This window comes from Leuresthes tenuis, unplaced genomic scaffold (genome assembly GCF_036924035.1).
Source record: "Leuresthes tenuis unplaced genomic scaffold, fLeuTen1.0.hap1 SCAF_91, whole genome shotgun sequence".
NCBI lineage: Eukaryota > Metazoa > Chordata > Actinopteri > Atheriniformes > Atherinopsidae > Leuresthes > Leuresthes tenuis.
This window is the reverse complement of record NW_027325445.1, coordinates 69495-96561: the sequence shown is the minus strand read 5'-3', so window position 1 is coordinate 96561 and position 27067 is coordinate 69495. Positions and strand designations below refer to the sequence as shown.

The 27067-nt window shown below is 41.1% G+C and overlaps 4 non-coding genes across 4 annotated transcripts; 3 read left to right on the top strand and 1 right to left on the bottom strand.

The window, feature by feature from the left end:
* Nucleotides 1–2046: 2046 nt before the first annotated feature.
* On the top strand, nt 2047–2160 carry LOC140286417 (U5 spliceosomal RNA). Its single transcript, XR_011911234.1, has one exon. It is a non-coding gene; the product is annotated as a U5 spliceosomal RNA (small nuclear RNA).
* A 308-nt stretch (nt 2161–2468) lies between these two features.
* LOC140286425 (U2 spliceosomal RNA) lies at nt 2469–2652 on the top strand. Its single transcript, XR_011911238.1, has one exon. It is a non-coding gene; the product is annotated as a U2 spliceosomal RNA (small nuclear RNA).
* A 20348-nt stretch (nt 2653–23000) lies between these two features.
* LOC140286423 (U5 spliceosomal RNA) lies at nt 23001–23111 on the top strand. Its single transcript, XR_011911236.1, has one exon. It is a non-coding gene; the product is annotated as a U5 spliceosomal RNA (small nuclear RNA).
* Nucleotides 23112–23419: 308 nt separating this feature from the next.
* LOC140286410 (U5 spliceosomal RNA) lies at nt 23420–23533 on the bottom strand. The gene has a single exon (XR_011911227.1). It is a non-coding gene; the product is annotated as a U5 spliceosomal RNA (small nuclear RNA).
* Nucleotides 23534–27067: the final 3534 nt, after the last annotated feature.

The following is a 27067-nucleotide window of genomic DNA, read 5'->3' as shown; positions in this document are numbered from 1 at the left end:
GTCAGGCATTCGCACCTACTTGCAGCCGAATACTTCCGCTCCACCTTTTAGTGATGTATGGTTGGCATTTGCACCTTTTCTTACCCTTTCTTACCCTACTGATTGCTTAAGATTAAGTTGTTTTTTCTCAAACTACAACATTTTTAATTAATTGTTGAAACTTGATTTGAAGTGGATAAATAAGGAGGACAAACAGTTTTAAGTCAGGCTGATAGAAGGAATTAATTTTATAGCAAAATCTGTATTTCGTCATATGTCGAGAGATGCTTATTGCTGAAGAAGTTCTTTCTCATTCTACAAAGTACAACGTTGTTTATCGTTGAAACTTGATTAGACATGAATAAATATGAAGGACAAAGCAGTCTTAACTTGGTTAGAGTTAAGGAATTCGTTTTATAGGAGAATCCGAATTCGTGCATAACTCGTAAAATAGAGCTTACTTTCGGATTCCTGAAGAATGAGTCTGGTTCTTTCTCATAATACAAAGTTTGCTGTTTATTGTTGAAACTTCATCAGAAGTGAAGAAATAAATGAATGCCTATCAACAAATGTGGGATCTAAACTCTAGTGCTTCCTCTAAAATAATTTCCTTTCTCAATTCAGAAATGTGTGTGTGTAAGTCACAACACCCGTGACACCAAAACGGCTTTCTTTTCACTCTTTTCTCTACACTCTGCACTGTGAGCACATACACCAAATCAGAAAGGCTTTTTTCTCTCTTTTCTACATTATGGACTGTGGGGACACAAAACCGCTCTCTCTTTTTTTTTTTTATTGTGTGCCAGGGCGTTGTCTCACGTAATAGATTATGCTTACGATACGAATGGGTTTATCAGTCACATCAGAATCCATACATACTGATCCTCCCGTAATAAAATGGTCGGATCTTATCAAACACACTTTGTTTCTTGTGACAATCAAGTCAGCGAAACAGCGTATACACGTCAAGACACTGAATCAAGTTTGCCACAAGAACTCATAAGTTTGGCAGTATTGCTCTGCTGTCAGCAATCATACACCCATTCTATTTTCGTGAGACATGTGCAGGCACCTGTTCATCTACTGTTCTATCACTATGAATTAGTTCATCTATTATCAATAAGGATACTTCTACAACTACTATCAAAGTATGTCCAGACTTCTTATGTTGTCAGTTGCTATATATGAATAAGTGGGTAGCTACTGACAAGCATTAAGCATGTCACACAGCCCAAACATATAACATTTCAGGACACACCACACAGTTAACAACCACAGTGAAGTATCAAAGCCCAAACATGTAACATTCAACAGGACACTTACACAACACATTCAAATCAAACAGTCAGACAACATACAAGAACATATACCCCAGCCGGCATTGCTCCCTGCCTATTTTCCTACAGCTCACTATGTGTGCGCACACCTTTATTCACAAACTCTTCAACTTATACTCTTTTACCAAAGCTGCTACAGCTCGATTGGCCGAATACCCTTAGATCCTATTTCGGTGAATTTGACATCTGCCTTACATGTAACAGATTAGCGGTTTAGCAGTTTTAATTTAGTTTGAGTGAAGGAATTCATTTTATAGCAAAATCCGAAATCGTGAAGAACTCATGAAAGTAAGGTTATTCTCGGATTCCGAAAACTTTAGATTTGCTCTTTCTTTTACTGCAAAGTACAACGTTGTTTTTTTTTTTTGTTTAAATCTTTCTAGACATGGTAAATATGAAGGACAAAGCAGTTTTAACATAGTTTGAGTGAAGGAATTCATTTTATAGATAAAATCCCAAGAGTCTGCTGAGAAAAGAGAGTGAATGCGAAGTAGACTTTAACACGGCTCTGGGAGCGAGCCGAGTGTGGGCTAACCGCGAGAATTGCTTGAAAGAAACGCGACACCGAATGAGCGGTCAGAACAAAGCCTCAATACGGTGTTCCCATGGTGTTTTTGTTGCTGCCTTGTCGATTGCACAGGGGCAAGCGTTTCAACCAAGCAACGCTCACCATGGGGAAGGTGGCTATGGCAACTAGCCTGATGCCCTGCTCCCGCAGTGACGGATAATCGTACTCTGGTTTCTCTTCATAACATACAAGTCTTTCGCCTTTTACTAAAGACTTTCGTGGAGAGCAGCACTAATGAGTTGTTTCTATTTTTGGCAGGCTTTACCTTTGCGGGTGAAGCCCTTTCTGTCTGTGCAAAAGAAATCTTCTTACTGTGCAGAGTGACTTCTCTGAGTAGAGTCGCCTTACTTGTTGCGATTGTGCCGATGTTCGAAGCTGGAGTGCAAAGTTGTTGCTTGAATGGTGCTTGCTGGAGCATGCGGGAGTGCAAAGTTATACCATTTAAAAGGGCTGAAGAGTGCTCAGTGCAGCGGGTGGGCGGAGGTGCAACGTGACACTCTGGCCACCTATGGCCATAAAAAGAACACTGCTACAAGTGCGCATTGTGCCAGCAAGGGCCCTCGGACCTGAAACAGTGGACAGTTATCGCTTCTCGGCCTTTTGGCTAAGATCAAGTGTAGTATCTGTTCTTATCAGTTTAATATGTCCTCTATACAAGGACTACATATTAAATGGATTTTTAAGAATAGGAGTTGAAAAAGAAGCTTGCTCCGTTCACTCCAAGCATCGACCCAGTACTGCAGTGCCGCTGGGAACGGTGCGCTCTTCTCTGCTGTTCCCGTGGTGTTCCCGTGGTGTTGTCCTTCATATTTACCATGTCTAGAAAGATTTAAAGAAAAAAAACAACGTTGAACTTTGCAGTAAAAGAAAGAGCAAATCTAAAGTTTTCGGAATCCGAGAATAAGCTTACTTTCATGAGTTCTTCACGATTTCGGATTTTGCTATAAAATGAATTCCTTCACTCAAACTAAATTAAAACTGCTAAACCGCTAATCTGTTACATGTAAGGCAGATGTCAAATTCACCGAAATAGGATCTAAAGGTATTCGGCCAATCGAGCTGTAGCAGCTTCGGTAAAAGAGTATAAGTTGAAGAGTTTGTGAATAAAGGTGTGCGCACACATAGTGAGCTGTAGGAAAATAGGTTGGGAGCAATGCCGACTGGGGTATATGTTCTTGTATGTTGTCTGACTGTTTGATTTGAATGTGTTGTGTAAGTGTCCTGTTGAATGTTTGGGCTTTGACACTTCACTGTGGTTGTTAACTGTGTGGTGTGTCCTGAAATGTTATATGTTTGGGCTGTGTGACATGCTTAATGCTTGTCAGTAGCTACCCACTTATTCATATATAGCAACTGACAACATAAGAAGTCTGGACATACTTTGATAGTAGTTGTAGAAGTATCCTTATTGATAATAGATAAACTAATTCATAGTGATTGAACAGTAGATGAACAGGTGCCTGTACATGTCTCACGAAAATAAAATGGGTGTATGATTGCTGACGGCAGAGCAATACTGCCAAACTTATGAGTTCTTGTGGCAAACTTGATTCAGTGTGTTGACGTGTATACGCTGTTTCGCTGACTTGATTGTCACAAGAAACAAAGTGTGTTTGATAAGATCCGACCATTTTATTACGGGAGGATCAGTATGTATGGATTCTGATGTGACTGATAAACCCATTCGTATCTTAAGCATAATCTAATACGTGAGACAACGCCCTGGCACACAATCAAAAAAAAAAAGAGAGAGCGGTTTTGTGTCCCCACAGTCCATAATGTAGAAAAGAGAGAAAAAAGCCTTTCTGATTTGGTGTGTGTGCTCATAGTGCAGAGTGTAGAGAAAAGAGAGAAAAGAAAGCCGTTTTGGTGTCACGGGTGTTGTGACTTACACACACACATTTCTGAATTGAGAAAAGAAATTATTTTAGAGGAAGCAGTAGAGTTTAGATTCCACATTTGTTGATAGGCATTCATTTATTTCTTCACTTCTGATGAAGTTTCAACAATAAACAACAAACTTTGTATTATGAGAAAGAACCAGACTCATTCTTCAGGAATCCGAAAATAAGCACGAATTCGGATTCTCCTATAAAACGAATTAATTAACTCAAACCAAGTTAAGACTGCTTTGTCCTTCATATTTATTCATGTCTAATCAAGTTTCAACGATAAACAACGTTGTACTTTGTAGAATGAGAAAGAACTTCTTCAGCAATAAGCATCTCTCGACATATGACGAAATACAGATTTTGCTATAAAATTAATTTCTTCTATCAGCGTGACTTAAAACTGTTTGTCCTCCTTATTTATCCACTTCAAATCAAGTTTCAACAATTAAAAAAATATTGTAGTTTGAGAAAGAACAACTTAATCTTCAGCAATCAGTATAAAAAGAGGGTAACAAAAGGTGCAAATGCCAACCATACATCACCATACAAGGTGGAGCGGAAGTATTCAGCTGCAAGTAGGTGTGAATGTTCGACCATAATTTGTAAAAAGTGGGTAAGAAAAGGTGCGAATTCCCAACCATACATCATCAAATGCACGAGTGGATGTGTTCGGCTACAAGAAGGTTTGAATGTCCGACCATAGTTTGTAAAAAGCGGGTAAGAAAAGGTTTGAATGCCCAAACATACACAATCAACAGAGGGAGCGGAGGTGTTCCGCTGTAAGAACGTGTGAATGTCCGACCATAGTTGGTAAAAAGCGGGTAAGAAAAGGTTAAAATACCTGACTGTACACAATCAATAGCGGGAGTGGAGTTGTTCGGCTACTAAAGGGTGTGAAAGTCCGACCCTGGTTTTAAAAAGTGGGTAAGAAAAGGTTCGACTGCCCGAACATACACCATCAAAAGAGGGAGCGGAGGTGTTCCGCTGTAAGACGGTGTGAATGTCCGATCATAGTTGGTAAAAAGCGGGTAAGAAAAGGTTAAAATACCCGACTGTACACAATCAAATGAGGGAGCGGAGTTGTTCAGCTAAGAGAAGGTGTGAAAGTCCGACCATGGTTTGTAATAAGCGGGTAAGAAAAGGTTCGTATGCCCGAATATACACTATCAAAACCGGAAGCGTAGGTGTTCGGCTGCAAGAAGGTGTGAACGTCCGACCAAAGTTTGTGAAAAAGCAGTTAAGAAAAGGTTCGAATATCTAACCAAACATAATCAAAAGCGGGAGCAGAGCTGTTCGACTGCAAGTAGGTGTGAATGTCAGAGAATAATTTGCAAAAAGCTGATCAGAAAGGGTGAGAAATCCCGACTATACACCATCAAATGCGGTAGCGGAGTTGTTCGGCTGTGAGTAGGTGTGATTCTCCAACCATAATTGCTGAAAAATGTGTTAGAAAAGGTAAGAATGCCGGTCCATACATCATTAAAAGCGGGAGAGGTGGTGTTCGGCTGCAAGTAGGTGTGAATGTCCATTAATAATTGCTTTAAAACATGAAAGAAAATTTTCGAATATCAAACCTTACATGATCATTAGCGGGAGAGGAGGTGTTCAGCTGCAAGAAGATGTGAATATCCACCCATAATTACTGAAAAATGGGTAGGAAAAGATGCGAATGTCCAACCATAAATCATCAAAAGCAGGAGTGGAGTTGTTCAGCTACAAGAAGGTATGAAAGTCCAACCATGGTTTGTAAAAAGCGGGTAAGAGAAGGTTCGAATACCCGAATATTTACCATCAAAAGCGGAAGCGGAGGTGTTTGGCTGCAAGAAGGTGTGAACGTCCGACCAAAGTTTGTAAAAAGCAGTTAAGAAAAGGTTTGAATATCCAACCGAACATAATCAAAAGCGGGAGCAGAGCTGTTCGACTGCAAGTAGGTGTGAATGTCAGATCATAATTGCTGAAAAATGTGATAGAAAAGACTAGAATGCCGGACAATACATCATCAAAAGCGGGAGAGGTGGTTTTTCGGCTGCAAGTAGGTGTGAATGTCCAGCCATAATTACTCACATACGGGGGAAGAAAAGGTAGTATTTCCAGACCACACATGATCAAAACAGGGAATGGAGGTGGTTCAGCTGCAAGGTGTGAATGTCTGACTAAAGTTTGTAAAAACCGTGTAAGACAAGGGGCGAATGCCCGACAATGTATGATCAAAAGAGGGAGCGGAGGTTTTCGGCTGCAAGGTCTGAATGTCCAACCACAATTTGTAAAAATCGGGGAAGAAAAGGCTCGAAAGCCCGACTATACACCATCAAAAGCGGGAGCAGAGGTGTTCAGATGCAAGAAGGTCTGAATGTCCGACCAAAAATTACTGAAAAATGGGTAAGAAAAGGTGCGAATGCCAAATCATACATCATCAAAAGCAGGAGCGAATGTGTTCGGCTACAAGAAGGTTTGAATGTCCAACCATAGTAAGTAATAGGCGGGTAAGAAAAGGCTCGAATGCCCGACTATATACCATCAAAATCGGAAGCGGAGGTGTTCGGCTGCAAGTAGGTGTGAATGTTCGACCATAATTTGTAAAAAGCGGGTAAGAAAAGGTTCGAATGCCCGACTATATATTAACCAAAGCAGGAGGAGAGGTCTTCGGATAAGAGTGGGTGAGAATTTACAACCATAATCTATAAAATGCGGTAAAAAAAAGGTGTGAATACCCCATAGAACACTAAAAGGTAGAGCGGAAGTGTTCGGCTGCAAGAAGGTGTGAATGTCTGACCATAGTTTGTAAAAAGCGGGTAAGAAAAGGTTCGAATGCCCGAACATACACCATCAAAGGAGGGAGCGGAGGTGTTCCGCTGTAAGAAGGTGTGAATGTCCGACCATAGTTGGCAAAAAGCGGGTAAGAAAAGGTTAAAATACCCGATTGTACACAATCAATAGCGGGAGCAGAGTTGTTTCGCTACTAAAAGGTGTGAAAGTCCGACCATGGTTTGTAAAAAGCGGGTAAGAAAAGGTGCGAATGCCCGACAATGTATGATCAAAAGAGGGAGCGGAGGTTTTCGGCTGAAACAAGGTCTGAATGTCCATCCATATTTTGCAAAAATCTGGGAAGAAAAGGCTCGAAATTCCGACTATACACCATCAACAGCTGGAGCGGAGGTGTTCAGCTGCAAGAAGGTCTGAATGTCCATCAATAATTGCTAGAAAACATGGAAGAGAATTTTCGAATATCAAACCGCACATGATCATAAGCGGGAGAGGAGGTGTTCAAATGCAAGAAAGTGTGAATGTCCACCCATAATTACTGCAAAATGGGTAAGAAAAGGTACGAATGCCCAACCATACATGATCCTAACAGGGAGCGGAGGTGTTTGGCTGCGACAAGGTGTGTATGTCCACCCATAATTAATGAAAAGCGGGCAACAAGTAGGTTTGAATACCCATCATCAAAAGCAGGAGTGGATGTGTTCGGCTACAAGAAGGTTTGAATGTCTGACCATAGTTTGTAAAAAGCGGGTAAGAAAAGGTTCGAATGCCCGAACATACACCATCAAAGGAGGGAGCGGAGGTGTTCCGCTGTAAGAAGGTGTGAATGTCCAACCATAATTGGCAAAAAGCAGGTAAGAAAAGGTTAAAATACCCTATTGTACACAATCAATAGCGGGAGCAGAGTTGTTCCGCTACTAAAAGGTGTGAAAGTCCAACCATGAATTGTAAAAAGCGGGTAAAAAAAGGTGCGAATGCCCGACAATGTATGATCAAAAGAGGGAGCGGAGGTTTTCGGCTGAAAGAAGGTCTGAATGTCCATCCATAATTTGTAAAAATCGGGGAAGAAAAGGCTCGAAAGCCCGACTATACACCATCAACAGCTGGAGCGGAGGTGTTCAGCTGCAAGAAGGTCTGAATGTCCATCAATAATTGCTAGAAAACATGGAAGAGAATTTTCGAATATCAAACCGTACATGATCATAAGCGGGAGAGGAGGTGTTAAAATGCAAAAAGGTGTGAATGTCCACCCATAATTACTGCAAAATGGGTAAGAAAAGGTACGAATGCCCAACCATACATCATCAAAAGCAGGAGTGGATGTGTTCGGCTACAAGAAGGTTTTAATGTCCGACCATAGTTTGTAAAAAGCGGGTAAGAAAAGGTTTGAATGCCCGAACATACACCATCAAAAGAGGGAGCGGAGGTGTTCCACTGTAAGAAGGTGTGAATGTCTGACCATAGTTGGTAAAAAGCGGGTAAGAAAAGGTGAAAATACCCGACTGTACACAATCAATAGCGGGAGCGGAGTTGTTCGGCTACTAAAAGGTGTGAAAGTCCGACCCTGGTTTGTAAAAAGCGGGTAAGAGAAGGTGCGAATGCCCGACAATGTATGATCAAAAGAGGGAGCGGAGGTTTTCGGCTGCAAGAAGGTCTGAATGTCCAACAATAATTTTGTAAAAACCGGGGAAGAAAAGGCTCGAAAGCCCGACTATACATCATCAAAAGCGGGAGCGGAGGTGTTCAGCTGCAAGAAGGTCTGAATGTCCATCAATAATTGCTAGATAACATGAAAGAAAATTTTCAAATATCAAACCACACATCATCATAAGCGGGAGAGGAGGTGTTCAGTTGCAAGAAGGTGTGAATGTCTGACCATAGTTCGTAAAATGCGGGTAAGAAAAGGTTCGAATGCCCGAACATACACCATCAAAAGAGGGAGCCGAGGTGTTCCGCTGTAAGACGGTGTGAATGTCCAACAATAGTTGGTAAAAAGCGGGTAAGAAAAGGTTAAAATACCCGACTGTACACAATCAATAGCGGGAGCGGAGTTGTTCGGCTACAAGAAGGTGTGAAAGTCCGACCATGGTTTGTAAAAAGCGGGTAAGAAAAGGTTCGAATGCCCGAATATATACCATCAAAAGCGGAAGCGGAGGTGTTCGGCTGCAAGAAGGTGTGAACGTCCGACCAAAGTTTGTAAAAAGCAGTGAAGAAAATTTTCGATTATCCAACCAAACATAATCAAAAGCGGGAGCAGAGCTGTTCGACTGCAAGTAGGTGTGAATGTCAGATCATAATTTGCAAAAAGCTGATGAGAAAGGGTGAGAATGCCCGACTATACACCATCAAATGCGGGAGCGGAAGTGTTCGGCTGTGAGTAGGTGTGAATGTCAAACCATAATTGCTGAAAAATGTGTTAGAAAAGACTAGAATGCCGGACCATACATCATCAAAAGCGGGAAAAGTGGTGTTCGGCTGCAAGTAGGTGTGAATGTCCAGCCATAATTACTCACAAACCGGTAAGAAAAGGTAGTATTGCCAGACCATACATTATCAAAACAGGGAGCGGAGGTGGTTCAGCTGCAAGGTGTGAATGTCTGACTAAAGTTTATAAAAAGCGGGTAAGACAAGGTGCGAATGCCTGACAATGTATGATCAAATGAGGGAGCGGAGGTTTTCGGCTGCAAGGTCTGAATGTACAACCATAATTTGTAAAAACCGGGGAAGAAAAGGCTTGAAAGCCCGACTATACACCATCAAAAGCAGGAGCGGAGGTGTTCGGCTGCAAGTAGGTGTGAATGTTCGACCATAATTTGTAAAAAGCGGGTAAGAAAAGGTTTGAATGCCCGACTATATATTAACAAAAGCAGGAGGAGAGGTCTTCGGATAAGAGTGGGTGAGAATTTCCAACCATAATTAATAAAATGCGGTGAAAAAAAAGGTGTGAATACCCCATAGAACACTAAAAGGTGGAGCAGAAGTGTTCGGCTGCAAGAAGGTGTGACTGTTCGACTATATTTGGTGAAAAGCAGGTGAAGCAAGGTCTGAATGCCCAACCTTACATCATCAAAAACGAGATCAGAGGTGTTTGGCTGCAAGAAGGCCATAGTTTGCCAAAAGCGGGTAAGCTGCGAATGACCGACTAAATATCAACAAAAGTGGGGGCGGAGGTCTTCGGATATAAGTGGTTGTGAATATCCCACCATACAAGTATGGTGGAGAGGAAGCTGTGAATGGCCGACCATAGTAAAAAGCGGGTGAGAAAAGGTGCGAATGTCAAATCATACATGATCAAAACAGGGAGCGGAGGTGTTTGGCTGCGACAAGGTGTGTATGTCCACCCATAATTAATGAAAAGCGGGCAACAAGTAGGTTTGAATACCCATCATCAAAAGCAGGAGTGGATGTGTTCGGCTACAAGAAGGTTTGAATGTCTGACCATAGTTTGTAAAAAGCGGGTAAGACAAGGTTCGAATGCCCGAACATACACCATCAAAAGAGGGAGCGGAGGTGTTCCGCTGTAAGACGGTGTGAAGGTCCAACAATAGTTGGTAAAAAGCAGGTAAGAAAAGGTTAAAATACCCGACTGTACACAATCAATAGCGGGAGCGGAGTTGTTCGGCTACAAGAAGGTGTGAAAGTCCGACCATGGTTTGTAAAAAGCGGGTAAGAAAAGGTGAAAATACCCGACTGTACACAATCAATAGCGGGAGCGGAGTTGTTCGGCTACTAAAAGGTCTGAATGTCCAACCATAATTTGTAAAAACCGGGGAAGAAAAGGCTCGAAAGCCCGACTATACACCATCAAAAGTGGGAGCGGAGGTGTTCAGCTTCAAGACGGTCTGAATGTCCATCAATAATTGCTAGAAAACATGAAAGAAAATTTTCGAATATCAAACTGCACATGATCATAAGCAGGAGAGGAGGTGTTCAGCTGCAAGAAGGTGTGAATGTCTACCCATAATTACTGAAAAATGGGTAAGAAAAGGTGCGAATGCCTAACCATACATCATCAAAAGAGGGAGCGGAGGTGTTCCGCTGTAAGACGGTGTGAATGTCCAACCATAGATGGTAAAAAGCGGGTAAGAAAAGGTTAAATTACCCGACTGTACACAATCAAAAGAGGGAGCGGAGTTGTTCAGCTAAGAGAAGGTGTGAAAGTCCGACCTTGGTTTGTAAAAAGCGGGTAAGAAAAGGTTCGTATGCCCGAATATACACCATCAAAAGCGGAAGCGGAGGTGTTCGGCTGCAACATATTGTGAACGTCCGACCAAAGTTTGTAAAAAGCAGTTAAGAAAAGGTTCGAATATCTAACCAAACATAAGAATGAGTCTTTTCCGCTGTAGTATGCCCGACTATAGACCATCAAATGCGGGAGCGGAGGTGTTCGGCTCTGAGTAGGTGTGAATGTCCGACCATAATTGCTGAAAAATGTGTTAGAAAAGGTAAAAATGCCGGTCCATACATCATCAAAAGCGAGAGAGGTTGTGTTAGGCTGCAAGTAGGTGTGAATGTCCAGCCATAATTACTCACAAACGGGTAAGAAAAGGTAGTATTGCCAGACCATACATAATCAAAACAGGGAGCGGAGGTTCAGCTGTAAGGTGTGAATGTCTGACTATAGTTTGTAAAAAGCGGGTAAGACAAGGTGCGAATGCCCAACAATGTATGATCAAAAGCGGGAGAGCGGAGGTGTTCGGCTGCAAGGTCTGAATGTCCAACCATAATTTGTAAAAACCGGGTAAGAAAAGGCTCGAAAGCCCGACTATACATCATCAAAAGCGGGAGCGGAGGTGTTCGGATGCAAGAAGGTGTGAACGTCCGACCAAAGTTTGTAAAAAGCAGTGAAAAGCGAGAAAAAGCATTTCGTGAGTTCTGCATGATTTGGGATTTTGCTTATAAAATGCATTACTTCACTCAAACTATGTTAAAACTGATTTGTCCTTCATATTTACCATGTCTAGAAATATTTAAACAAAAAAACAACGTTGTACTTTGCAGTAAAAGAAAGAGCAAATCTAAAGTTTCAGGAATCCGAGTATAAGCCTGCTTTCATGAGTTCTGCACGATTTCGGATTTTGCTATAAAATGAATTGCTTTGCTCAAACCAAGTTAAAACTGCTTTTTCCTTCCATATTCATCAATGTCTAGATCGACTTCAACAAAGAAAAACATTGGACTTTGCAGTAGAAGAAGTTGAAATCCATCTACACATTGATAAATATGAAGCACAAAGCAGTTCCCACTTGCCCATAAGAAAATAAGCTTATTCTCGGATTCCTGATCCTTCAGTGTTGCTCTTTCTTCTACTGCAAAATACAATGTTGTTCTTTGTTGAAGTCGATCTAGACATTGATAAATATGAAGGAAAAAGCAGTTTTAACTTGGTTTGAGTGAATGAATTCATTTTATACATAAAATCCGAAATCGTGCAGAACTCATGAAAATAAGCTTATTCTCGGATTCCTAAAACTTTTAATTGGCTCTTTCTTTTACTGCAAAGTACAACGTTGTTTTTTTGTTTAAATCTATCGAGACATTGATAAATATGAAGGTAAAAGCCGTTTTAACATAGTTTGAGTGAAGGAATTGATTTTATAGATAAAATCCCAAATCATGCAGAACTCCTCAAAAGGGGCGTATGGCTTAATCACAAGTGTGGTTCTTTCTCATTCAGGGTAGTATGAGGAAGTTTATGCTTGAAATATATGTAGAAATGGGTACATATGAAGGACAAAGCAGTGTTAACTTAGTTTGAGTGAAGGAATTCATTTTATACATAAAATCCCAAATCATGCAGAACGTATGAAAATAAGCTTATTCTCGGATTCCTGATCCTTCAGTTTTGCTCTTTCTTCTACTGCAAAATACAATGTTGTTCTTTGTTGAAGTCGATCTAGACATTGATAAATATAAAGGAAAAAGCAGTTTTAACTTGGTTTGAGTGAATGAATTCATTTTATACATAAAATCCGAAATCGTGCAGAACTCATGAAAATAATCTTATTCTCGGATTCCTAAAACCTTTGATTTGCTCTTTCTTTTATTGCAAAGTACAACGTTGTTTTTTGTTTAAATCTATCGAGACATTGATAAATATGAAGGTAAAAGCCGTTTTAACATAGTTTGAGTGAAGGAATTAATTTTATAGATAAAATCCCAAATCATGCAGAACTCCTCAAAAGGGAGGTATGGCTTAATCACAAGTGTGGCTCTTTCTCATTCAGGGTAATATGAGGAAGTTTATGCTTGAAATATATGTAGAAATGGGTACATATGAAGGACAAAGCAGTGTTAATTTAGTTTGCGTGAAGAAATTCATTTTATACATAAAATCCGAAATCGTGCAGAACTCATGAAAATAAGCTTATTCTCGGATTCCTAAAACTTTTGATTTGCACTTTCTTTTACTGCAAAGTACAACGTTGTTTTTTGTTGAAATCTATCTAGACATTGATAAATACCAGCCGAAACTCTGCTGCCGCTTTTGATAATTTATGGTTGGGCATTCTTACCTTTTGTTACCCGCTTTTTACAAATTATGATCTTACATTCACACCTACTTGCAGTCGAACACCTTCTCATCCACTTATGATCATGTGCGGTTGGGCTTTCGCACCTTTTCTTACCCATTTTTCAGTGATTATGGGTGGACATTCAGACCTTCTTGCAGCCGAAAACCTCCGCTCCTCTTTTGATCATACATTGTCGGGGATTCGCACCTTGTCTTACCCGCTTTTTACAAACTTTAGTCAGACATTCAAACCTTCTTGCAGCTGAACCACCTCCGCTCCCTGTTTTGATCATATATGGTCTGGCAATAGTACCTTTTCTTACCCGTTTGTGAGTAATTATGGCTGGATATTCACACCTTCTTGCAGCCGAACACAACCTCTCCCGCTTTTGATGATATATGGTCCGGCATTCTTACCTTTTCTAACACATTTTTCAGCAATTATGGTCGGACATTCACACCTACTCACAGACGAACACCTCCGCTCCCACATTTGATAGTGTATAGTCGGGCATTCTCACCCTTTCTCATCAGCTTTTTGCAAATTATGATCTGATATTCACACCTACTTGCAGTCGAACAGCTCTGCTCCCGCTTTTGATTATGTTTGGTTGGATATTCGAACATTTTCTTAATGCTTTTTACAAACTTTGGTCGGACGTTCACACCTTCTTGCAGCCGAACACCTACGCTTCCGGTTTTGATAGTGTATATTCGGGCATTCGAGCCTTTTCTTACCCACCTATTACTTACTATGGTTGGACATTCAAACCTTCTTGTAGCCGAACACATCCGCTCCTGCTTTTGATGATGTATGATTTGGAATTCGCACCTTTTCTTACCCATTTTTCAGTAATTATTGGTCGGACATTCAGACCTTCTTGCACCTGAACACCTCTGCTCCCGCTTTTGATGGTGTATAGTCGGGCTTTCGAGCCTTTTCTTCCCCGATTTTTACAAATTATGGTTGGACATTCAGACCTTGCAGCCGAAAACCTCCGCTCCCTCTTTTGATCATACATTGTCGGGCATTTGCCCCTTGTCTTACACGGTTTTTACAAACTTTAGTCAGACATTCACACCTTGCAGCTGAACCACCTCCATTCCCTGTTTTGATCATGTGTGGTCTGGAAATACTACCTTTTCTTCCCCCGTTTGTGAGTAATTATGGCTGGACATTCACACCTACTTGCAGCCGAAAAACCACCTCTCCCGCTTTTGATGATGTATTGTCCGGCATTCTAGTCTTTTCTATCACATTTTTCAGCAAATATGATCTGACATTCACACCTACTTGCTGTCGAACAGCTCTGCTCCCGCTTTTGATTATGTTCGGTTGGATATTCAAACCTTTTCTTAACTGCTTTTTACAAACTTTGGTCGGACGTTCACACCTTCTTGCAGCCGAAGACCCTCGCTTCCGCTTTTGATGGTATATATTCGGGTATTCGAACCTTCTCTTACCCGCTTTTTACAAACTTTGGTTGGACTTTCATACCTTCTTGTAGCTGAACAACTCCACTCCTGCTTTTGATGATTTATGGTTGGACATTCGCATCTTTTCCTACCCATTTTTCAGTAATTATGGGTGGATATTCACATCTTCTTGCAGCTGAACACCTCCTCTCCCGCTAATGATCATGTAAGGTTTGATATTCGAAAATTTTCTTTCATGTTTTAAAGCAATTATTAATGGACATTCACACCTACTTGCAGCCGAACACAACCTCTCCCGCTTTTGATGATGTATGGACCGGCATTCTTACCTTTTCTAACACATTTTTCAGCAATTATGGTTGGAGAATCACACCTACTCACAGCCGAACAACTCCGCTACCGCATTTGATGGTGTATAGTCGGGATTTCTCACCCTTTCTCATCAGCTTTTTGCAAATTATTCTCTGACATTCACACCTACTTGCAGTTGAACAGCTCTGCTCCCGCTTTTGATTATGTTTAGTTAGATATTCGAACCTTTTCTTAACTGCTTTTTTACAAACTTTGGTCGGACGTTCACAATATCTTGCAGCCGAACACCTCCGCTTCCGCTTTTGATGGTGTATATTCGGGCATACGAACCTTTTCTTACCCGCTTTTTACAAACCAAAGTCGGACTTTCACACCTTCTCTTAGCTGAACAACTCCGCTCCCTCTTTTGATTGTGTACAGTCGGGTAATTTAACCTTTTCTTACCCGCTTTTTACCATCTATGGTCGGACATTCACACCGTCTTACAGCGGAACACCTCCGCTCCCTCTTTTGATGATGTATGTTTAGGCATTCGCACCTTTTCTTACCCATTTTTCAGTAATTATGGGTAGACATTCACACCTTCTTGCAGCTGAACACCTCCTCTCCTGCTTATGATCATGTGCAGTTTGATATTCGAAAATTTTCTTTCATGTTTTCTAGCAATTATTGATGGACATTCAGACCGTCTTGAAGCCGAAAACCTCCACTCCCTCTTTTGATCATACATTGTCGGGCATTCGCACCTTTTCTTACCCGCGTTTTACAAACCATGGTCGGACTTTCACACCTTCTTGTAGCCGAACACTTCCGCTCCACCTTTTAGTGTTCTATCACACCTTTTTTTTCACCGCATTTTATACATTATGGTTGGAAATTTTCAACCACTTTCATCCGAAGACCTCTCCTCCCGCTTTTGTTAATATATTTGAACTTTAGTTTGACATTCAAACCTTCTTGCAGCTGAACCACCTCCGCTCCCTGTTTTGATCATATATGGTCTGGCAATACTACCTTTTCTTACCCGTTTGTGAGTAATTATGGCTGGACATTCACACCTACTTGCAGCCGAACACAACCTCTCTCGCTTTTGATGATGTATGGACCGGCATTTTTACCTTTTCTAACACATTTTTCAGCAATTATGGTCGGAGATTCATACCTACTCACAGCCGAACAACTCCGCTCCCGCATTTGATGATGTATAGTCGGGCATTCTCACCCTTTCTCATCAGCTTTTTGCAAATTATGATCTGACATTCACACCTACTTGCAGTCGAACAGCTCTGCTCCCGCTTTTGATTATGTTTGGTTGGATATTCGAACCTTTTCTTAACTTCTTTTTACATATTTTGGTTGGACGTTCACACCTTCTTGTAGCCGAACACTTCCACTCCTGCTTTTGATGATGTATGGATGGGCATTCACACCTTTTTTTTGCCCATTTTTCAGGAATTATGGGTGGACATTCACACCTTGCAGCTGAACACCTCCTATCCAACTTATGATCATGTGCGGTTTGATTTTCGAAAAGTTTCTTTCATGTTTTCTAGCAATTATTGATGGATATGTAGACCTTCTTGCAGCTGAACACCTCCGCTCCCGCTTTTGTTCATACATTGTCAGGCATTCGCACCTTGTCTTACCCACTTTTTACAAACTTTAGTCGAACAGTCACACCTTCTTGCAGCCGAACACCACCTCTACCGCTTTTGATGATGTATGGTCCAGCATTCTTACCTTTTCTAACACATTCTTCAGCAATTATGGTCGGACATTCACACCTACTCAGAGCCGAACACCTCCGCTCCCGCATTTGATGGTCTATAGTCGGGCATTCTACAGCGGAAAAGACTCATTCTTATGTTTGGTTAGATATTCGAACCTTTTCTTAACTGCTTTTTACAAACTTTGGTCGGACGTTCACAATATCTTGCAGCCGAACACCTCCGCTTCCGCTTTTGATGGTGTATATTCGGGCATACGAACCTTTTCTTACCCGCTTTTTACAAACCAAGGTCGGACTTTCACACCTTCTCTTAGCTGAACAACTCCGCTCCCTCTTTTGATTGTGTACAGTCGGGTAATTTAACCTTTTCTTACCCACTTTTTACCATCTATGGTCGGACATTCACACCGTCTTACAGCGGAACACCTCCGCTCCCTCTTTTGATGATGTATGGTTAGGCATTCGCACCTTTTCTTACCCATTTTTCAGTAATTATGGGTAGACATTCACACCTTCTTGCAGCTGAACACCTCCTCTCCTGCTTATGATCATGTGCAGTTTGATATTCGAAAATTTTCTTTCATGTTTTCTAGCAATTATTGATGGACATTCAGACCGTCTTGAAGCCGAAAACCTCCACTCCCTCTTTTGATCATACATTGTCGGGCATTCGCACCTTTTCTTACCCGCTTTTTACAAACCATGGTCGGACTTTCACACCTTCTTGTAGCCGAACAACTCCGCTCCCGCTATTGATTGTGTACAGTCGGGTATTTTAACCTTTTCTTACCTGCTTTTTACCAACTATTGTTGGACATTCACACCGTCTTACAGCGGAACACCTCCGCTCCCTCTTTTGATGGTGTATGTTCGGGCACTCAAACCTTGTCTTACCCGCTTTTTACAAACTATGGTCAGACATTCAAACCTTCTTGTAGCCGAACACATCCACTCCTGCTTTTGATGATGGGTATTCAAACCTACTTGTTGCCCGCTTTTCATTAATTATGGGTGGACATACACACCTTGTCGCAGCCAAACACCTCCGCTCCCTGTTTTGATCATGTATGATTGGACATTCGCACCTTTTCTCACCCGCTTTTTACTATGGTCGGCCATTCACAGCTTCCTCTCCACCATACTTGTATGGTGGGATATTCACACCCACTTGCATCCGAAGACCTCCGCCCCCACTTTTGTTGATATTTAGTCGGTCATTCGCAGCTTACCCGCTTTTGGCAAACTATTGCCTTCTTGCAGCCAAACACCTCTGATCTCGTTTTTGATGATGTAAGGTTGGGCATTCAGACCTTGCTTAACCTGCTTTTCACCAAATATAGTCGAACAGTCACACCTTCTTGCAGCCGAACACTTCTGCTCCACCTTTTAGTGTTCTATGGGGTATTCACACCTTTTTTTTCACCGCATTTTATTGATTATGGTTGGAAATTCTCACCCACTCTTATCCGAAGACCTCTCCTCCTGCTTTTGTTAATATATAGTCGGGCATTCAAACCTTTTCTTGCCCGCTTTTTACAAATTATGGTCGAACATTCACACCTACTTGCAGCCGAAAACCTCCGCTCCCTCATTTGATCATACATTGTCAGGCATTCGCACCTTGTCTTGCCCGCTTTTTATAAACTTTAGTCAGACATTCACACGTTGCAGCTGAACCACCTCCGCTCCCTGTTTTGATAATGTATGGTCTGGCAATACTACCTTTTCTTACCGGTTTGTGAGTAATTATGGCTGGACATTCACACCTACTTGCAGCCGAACACCACTTTTCCCGCTTTTGATGATGTATGGTCCGGCATTCTAGTCTTTTCTAACACATTTTTCAGCAATTATGGTTTGACATTCACACCTACTCACAGCCGAACACTTCCGCCCCCGCATTTGATGGTGTATAGTCGGGCATTCTCACCCTTACTCATCAGCTTTTTGCAAATTATGATCTGACATTCACACCTACTTGCAGTCGAACAGCTCTGCTCCCGCTTTTGATTATGTTTGGTTGGATATTCGAAACTTTTCTTCACTGCTTTTTACAAACTTTGGTCGGACGTTCACACCTTCTTGCAGCCGAACACCTCCGCTTCCGCTTTTGATGGTATATATTCGGGCATTCTAACCTTTTCTTACCCGCTTTTTACAAACCATGGTCGGACTTTCACACCTTCTTGTAGCCGAACAACTCCGCTCCCGCTATTGATTGTGTACAGTCGGGTATTTTAACCTTTTCTTACCCGCTTTTTACCAACTATTGTTGGACATTCACACCGTCTTACAGCGGAACACCTCCACTCCCTCTTTTGATGGTGTATGTTCGGGCATTCGAACCTTTTCTTACCCGCATTTTACGAACTATGGTCGGACATTCAAACCTTCTTTTAGCCGAACACATCCACTCCTGCTTTTGATGATGTATGGTTGAGCATTCGCACCTTTTCTTACCCATTTTTTACAAACTATGGTCGGACATTCACACCTTCTTGCAGCTGAACACCTCCTCTCCCGCTTATGATGATGTGTGGTTTGATATTCGAAAATTTTCTTTCATGTTTTCTAGCAATTATTGATGGACATTCAGACCTTCTTGCAGCTGAACACCTCCGCTCCCGCTTTTGATGCTGTATAGTCGGGCTTTCGAGCCTTTTCTTCCCCGGTTTTTAAAAAATTATTGTTGGACATTCAGACCTTCTTGCAGCCGAAAACCTCCGCTCCCTCTTTTGATCATACATTGTCGGGCATTCGCACCTTTTCTTACCCGCTTTTTACAAACCAGGGTTGGACTTTCACACCTTTTAGTAGCCGAACAACTCCGCTCCCGCTATTGATTGTGTAGAGTCGGGTATTTTCACCTTTTCTTACCTGCTTTTTACCAACTATGGTCAGACATTCACACCTTCTTACAGTGGAACACCTCCGCTCCCTCTTTTGATGGTGTATGTTCGGGCATTTGAACCTTTTCTTACCCGCATTTTACAAACTATGGTCGGACATTAAAACCTTCTTGTAGCCGAACACATCCACTCCTGCTTTTAATGATGTATGGTTGGGCATTCGTACCTTTTCTTACCCATTTTGCAGTAATTATGGGTGGACATTCACACCTTTTTGCATTTTAACACCTCCTCTCCCGCTTATGATCATGTGCGGTTTGATATTCGAAAATTCTCTTCCATGTTTTCTAGCAATTATTGATGGACATTCAGACCTTCTTTCAGCCGAAAACCTCCGCTCCCTCTTTTGATCATACATTGTCGGGCATTCGCACCTTTTCTTACCCGCTTTTTACAATTCATGGTCGGACTTTCACACCTTTTAGTAGCGGAACAACTCTGCTCCCGCTATTGATTGTGTACAATAGGGTATTTTAACCTTGCCTTACCTGCTTTTTGCCAATTATGGTTGGACATTCACACCTTCTTACAGCGGAACACCTCCGCTCCCTCCTTTGATGGTGTATGTTCGGGCATTCGAACCTTTTCTTACCCGCTTTTTACAAACTATGGTCATACATTCAAACCTTCTTGTAGCCGAACACATCCACTCCTGCTTTTGATGATGGGTATTCAAACCTACTTGTTGCCCGCTTTTCATTAATTATGGGTGGACATACACACCTTGTCGCAGCCATACACCTCCGCTCCCTGTTAGGATCATGTATGGTTGGGCATTCGTACCTTTTCTTACCCATTTTGCAGTAATTATGGGTGGACATTCACACCTTCTTGCATTTGAACACCTCCTCTCCCGCTTATGATCATGTGCGGTTTGATATTCGAAAATTCTCTTCCATGTTTTCTAGCAATTATTGATGGACATTCAGACCTTCTTGCAGCTGAACACCTCCGCTCCAGCTGTTGATGGTGTATTTTCGGGCTTTCGAGCCTTTTCTTCCCAGATTTTTACAAAATATGGATGGACATTCAGACCTTGTTTCAGCCGAAAACCTCCGCTCCCTCTTTTGATCATACATTGTCGGGCATTCGCACCTTTTCTTACCCGCTTTTTACAAACCATGGTCGGACTTTCACACCTTTTAGTAGCGGAACAACTCTGCTCCCGCTATTGATTGTGTACAATCGGGTATTTTAACCTTTTTTTACCTGCTTTTTGCCAACTATGGTTTGACATTCACACCTTCTTACAGCGGAACACCTCCGCTCCCTCCTTTGATGGTGTATGTTCGGGCATTCGAACCTTTTCTTACCCGCTTTTTACAAACTATGGTCAGACATTCACACCTTCTTGCAGCCGAACACTTCCGCTCTACCTTTTAGTGTTCTATGGGGTATTCACACCTTTTTTTTCACCGCATTTTATAGATTATGGTTGTAAATTCTCATCCACTCTTATCCGAAGACCTCTCCTCCTGCTTTGGTTAATATATAGTCGGGCATTCGAACCTTTTCTTACCCGCTTTTAACAAATTATGGTCGAACATTCACACCTACTTGCAGCCGAACACCTCCGCTCCCGCTTTTGATGGTGTATAGTCGGTATTTCGAGCCTTTTCTTCCCCGGTTTTTACAAATTATGGTTGGACATTCAGACCTTGCAGCCGAAAACCTCCGCTCCCTCTTTTGATCATACATTGTCAGGCATTCGCACCTACTTGCAGCCGAATACTTCCGCTCCACCTTTTAGTGATGTATGGTTGGCATTTGCACCTTTTCTTACCCTTTCTTACCCTACTGATTGCTTAAGATTAAGTTGTTTTTTCTCAAACTACAACATTTTTTTAATTGTTGAAACTTGATTTGAAATGGATAAATAAGGAGGACAAACAGTTGTAAGTCAGGCTGATAGAAGGAATTAATTTTATAGCAAAATCTGTATTTCGTCATATGTCGAGAGATGCTTATTGCTGAAGAAGTTCTTTCTCATTCTACAAAGTACAACGTTGTTTATCGTTGAAACTTGATTAGACATGAATAAATATGAAGGACAAAGCAGTCTTAACTTGGTTAGAGTTAAGGAATTCGTTTTATAGGAGAATCCGAATTCGTGCATAACTCGTAAAATAGAGCTTATTTTCGGATTCCTGAAGAATGAGTCTGGTTCTTTCTCATAATACAAAGTTTGTTGTTTATTGTTGAAACTTCATCAGAAGTGAAGAAATAAATGAATGCCTATCAACAAATGTGGGATCTAAACTCTAGTGCTTCCTCTAAAATAATTTCCTTTCTCAATTCAGAAATGTGTGTGTGTAAGTCACAACACCCGTGACACCAAAACGGCTTTCTTTTCTCTCTTTTCTCTACACTCTGCACTGTGAGCACACACACCAAATCAGAAAGGCTTTTTTCTCTCTTTTCTACATTATGGACTGTGGGGACACAAAACCGCTCTCTCTTTTTTTTTTTGATTGTGTGCCAGGGCGTTGTCTCACGTATTAGATTATGCTTACGATACGAATGGGTTTATCAGTCACATCAGAATCCATACATACTGATCCTCCCGTAATAAAATGGTCGGATCTTATCAAACACACTTTGTTTCTTGTGACAATCAAGTCAGCGAAACAGCGTATACACGTCAAGACACTGAATCAAGTTTGCCACAAGAACTCATAAGTTTGGCAGTATTGCTCTGCCGTCAGCAATGATACACCCATTTTATTTTCGTGAGACATGTGCAGGCACCTGTTCATCTACTGTTCTATCACTATGAATTAGTTTATCTATTATCAATAAGGATACTTCTACAACTACTATCAAAGTATGTCTAGACTTCTTATGTTGTCAGTTGCTATATATGAATAAGTGGGTAGCTACTGACAAGCATTAAGCATGTCACACAGCCCAAACATATAACATTTCAGGACACACCACACAGTTAACAACCACAGTGAAGTGTCAAAGCCCAAACATGTAACATTCAACAGGACACTTACACAACACATTCAAATCAAACAGTCAGACAACATACAAGAACATATACCCCAGCCGGCATTGCTCCCTGCCTATTTTCCTACAGCTCACTATGTGTGCGCACACCTTTATTCACAAACTCTTCAACTTATACTCTTTTACCGAAGCTGCTACAGATCGATTGGCCGAATACCGAATAATCCTAATTCGGTGAATTTGACATCTGCCTTACATGTAACAGATTAGCGGTTTAGCAGTTTTAATTTAGTTTGAGTGAAGGAATTCATTTTATAGCAAAATCCGAAATCGTGAAGAACTCATGAAAGTAAGCTTATTCTCGGATTCCTGAAACTTTAGATTTGCTCTTTCTTTTACTGCAAAGTACAACGTTGTTTTTTTTTTGTTTAAATCTTTCTAGACATGGTAAATATGAAGGACAAAGCAGTTTTAACATAGTTTGAGTGAAGGAATTCATTTTATTGATAAAATCCCAAGAGTCTGCGTCTCAACCAAGCAAAGCTCACCATGGGGAAGGTGGCTATGCCAACTAGCCTGATGCCCTGCTCCCGCAGTGACGGATAATCGTACTCTGGTTTCTCTTCATAACGTACAAGTCTTTCGCCTTTTACTAAAGACTTCATTACGGTGAAAAAAAATATGTGAATGCCTCATACAACACTAAAAGCGGAAGTGTTCGGCTGCAAGAAGGTGTGAATGTCCGACTATATTTGGTGAAAAGCAGGTGAAGCAAGGTCTTAATGCCCAACCTTACATCATCAAAAGCGAGATCAGAGGTGTTTAGCTGCAAGAAGGCCATAGTTTGCCAAAAGCGGGTAAGTTGCGAATGACCGACTAAATAATAACTTTGCACTCCCGCACGCTCCAGCAAGCACCATTCAAGCAACAACTTTGCACTCCAGCTTCGAACATCGGCACAGTCGCAACAAGTAACAAGTCACTCTGCACAGTAACAAGATTTCTTTTGCACAGACAGAAAGGGCTTCACCCGCAAAGGTAAAGCCTGCCAAAAATAGAAACAACTCATTAGTGCTGCTCTCCACAGAAGTCTTTAGTAAAAGGCGAAAGACTTGTACGTTATGTAGAGAAACCAGAGTACGATTATCCGTCACTGCGGGAGCAGGGCATCAGGCTAGTTGGCATAGCAACCTTCCCCATGGTGAGCTTTGCTTGGTTGAGACGCTTGCTCCTGTGCAAAAGAAATAGCAAATCTAAAGTTTCAGGAATCCGAGAATAAGCTTACTTTCATGAGTTCTTCACGATTTCGGATTTTGCTATAAAATTAATTCCTTCACTCAAACTAAATTAAAACTGCTAAACCGCTAATCTGTTACATGTAAGGCAGATGTCAAATTCATCGAATTAGGATTATTTGGTATTCGGCCAATCGAGCTGTAGCAGCTTCGGTAAAAGAGTATAAGTTGAAGAGTTTGTGAATAAAGGTGTGCGCACACATAGTGAGCTGTAGGAAAATAGGCAGGGAGCAATGCCGGCTGGGGTATATGTTCTTGTATGTTGTCTGACTGTTTGATTTGAATGTGTTGTGTAAGTGTCCTGTTGAATGTTACATGTTTGGGCTTTGACACACTTCACTGTGGTTGTTAACTGTGTGGTGTGTCCTGAAATGTTATATGTTTGGGCTGTGTGACATGCGTAATGCTTGTCAGTAGCTACCCACTTATTCATATATAGAAACTGACAACGTAAGAAGTCCGGACATACTTTGATAGAGTAGTTGTAGAAGTATCCTTATTGATAATAGATAAACTAATTCATAGTGATAGAACAGTAGATGAACAGGTGCCTGCACATGTCTCACGAAAATAAAATGGATGTATGATTGCTGACGGCAGAGCAATACTGCCAAACTTATGAGTTCTTGTGGCAAACTTGATTCAGTGTCTAGACGTGTATACGCTGTTTCGCTGACTTGATTGTCACAAGAAACAAAATGTGTTTGATAAGATCCGACCATTTTATTACGGGAGGATCAGTATGTATGGATTCTGATGTGACTGATAAACCCATTCGTATCTTAAGCACAATCTAATACGTGAGACAACGCCCTGGCACACGATAAAAAAAAAAGAGAGAGCGGTTTTGTGTCCCCACAGTCCATAATGTAGAAAAGAGAGAAAAAAGCCTTTCTGATTTGGTGTGTGTGCTCATAGTGCAGAGTGTAGAGAAAAGAAAGCCGTTTTGGTGTCACGGGTGTTGTGACTTACACACACACATTTCTAAATTGAGAAAGGAAATTATTTTAGAGGAAGCACTAGAGTTTAGATCCCACATTTGTTGATAGGCATTCATTTATTTCTTCACTTCTGATAGAAAAATGATAAGACTGACCTAAAGAATTGGAGGCCCATCACACTTTTAAACTTTGACTGTAAAATTTTTAGCAAGGTTTTAACGACACGGATGTCCTCTGTTTTAGAGGAGGTAATTCACCCAGACCAGGCTTGTGCCATCTCAGAGAGACAACTCACCGACAGCCTCGTACTGATTCGAGACATCATTGATTACGCTAGAGACAGAAACACCCGGCTTGTCATCTTAAATTTAGACTTTGAAAAAGCTTTTGATCGGGTCTCGCATCAATATCTCTTTCAGGTGTTGCAGCCATCGAATAGGGCCCGATTGTTCCTACTTGGTGAGATTTGCTTGGTTGAGACGCTTGCTCCCCCCCTTGCTCCTCGGCTGACCAAGTAGGAGCAATCGGGCCCTATTCGATGGCTGCCTTGTCTTTTACTCTGTGCAAAAGACAAGGCAGCCACAAACACCACGGGAACACCGTATTGAGGCTTTGTTCTGACCACTCATTCGGTGTCGCGTTTCTTTCAAGCAATTCTCCCGGTTAGCCCACACTCGGTTCGCTCCCAGAGCCGTGTTAAAGTCTACTTCGCATTCACTCTCTTTTCTCAGCAGACTCTTGGGATTTTATCTATAAAATGAATTCCTTCACTCAAACTATGTTAAAACTGCTTTGTCCTTCATATTTACCATGTCTAGAAAGATTTAAACAAAAAAAAAACAATGTTGTACTTTGCAGTAAAAGAAAGAGCAAATCTAAAGTTTCAGGAATCCGAGAATAAGCTTACTTTCATGAGTTCTTCACGATTTCGGATTTTGCTATAAAATGAACTCCTTCACTCAAACTAAATTAAAACTGCTAAACCGCTAATCTGTTACATGTAAGGCAGATGTCAAATTCACCGAAATAGGATCTAAGGGTATTCGGCCAATCGAGCTGTAGCAGCTTTGGTAAAAGAGTATAAGTTGAAGAGTTTGTGAATAAAGGTGTGCGCACACATGGTGAGCTGTAGGAAAATAGGCAGGGAGCAATGCCGGCTGGGGTATATGTTCTTGTATGTTGTCTGACTGTTTGATTTGAATGTGTTGTGTAAGTGTCCTGTTGAATGTTACATGTTTGGGCTTTGACGCTTCACTGTGGTTGTTAACTGTGTGGTGTGTCCTGAAATGTTATATGTTTGGGCTGTGTGACATGCTTAATGCTTGTCAGTAGCTACCCACTTATTCATATATAGCAACTGACAACATAAGAAGTCTGGACATACTTTGATAGTAGTTGTAGAAGTATCCTTATTGATAATAGATAAACTAATTCATAGTGATAGAACAGTAGATGAACAGGTGCCTGCACATGTCTCACGAAAATAAAATGGGTGTATCATTGCTGACGGCAGAGCAATACTGCCAAACTTATGAGTTCTTGTGGCAAACTTGATTAAGTGTCTTGACGTGTATACGCTGTTTCGCTGACTTGATTGTCACAAGAAACAAAGTGTGTTTGATAAGATCCGACCATTTTATTACGGGAGGATCAGTATGTATGGATTCTGATGTGACTGATAAACCCATTCGTATCGTAAGCATAATCTAATACGTGAGACAACGCCCTGGCACACAATCAAAAAAAAAAGAGAGAGCGGTTTTGTGTCCCCACAGTCCATAATGTAGAAAAGAGAGAAAAAAGCCTTTCTGATTTGGTGTGTGTGCTCACAGTGCAGAGTGTAGAGAAAAGAGAGAAAAGAAAGCCGTTTTGGTGTCACGGGTGTTGTGACTTACACACACACATTTCTGAATTGAGAAAGGAAATTATTTTAGAGGAAGCACTAGAGTTTAGATCCCACATTTGTTGATAGGCATTCATTTATTTCTTCACTTCTGATGAAGTTTCAACAATAAACAACAAACTTTGTATTATGAGAAAGAACCAGACTCATTCTTCAGGAATCCGAAAATAAGCTCTATTTTACGAGTTATGCACGAATTCGGATTCTCCTATAAAACGAATTCCTTAACTCTAACCAAGTTAAGACTGCTTTGTCCTTCATATTTTTTCATGTCTAATCAAGTTTCAACGATAAACAACGTTGTACTTTGTAGAATGAGAAAGAACTTCTTCAGCAATAAGCATCTCTCGACATATGACGAAATACAGATTTTGCTATAAAATTAATTCCTTCTATCAGCCTGACTTAAAACTGTTTGTCCTCCTTATTTATCCACTTCAAATCAAGTTTCAACAATTAAAAAAATGTTGTAGTTTGAGAAAAAACAACTTAATCTTAAGCAATCAGTAGGGTAAGAAAGGGTAAGAAAAGGTGTA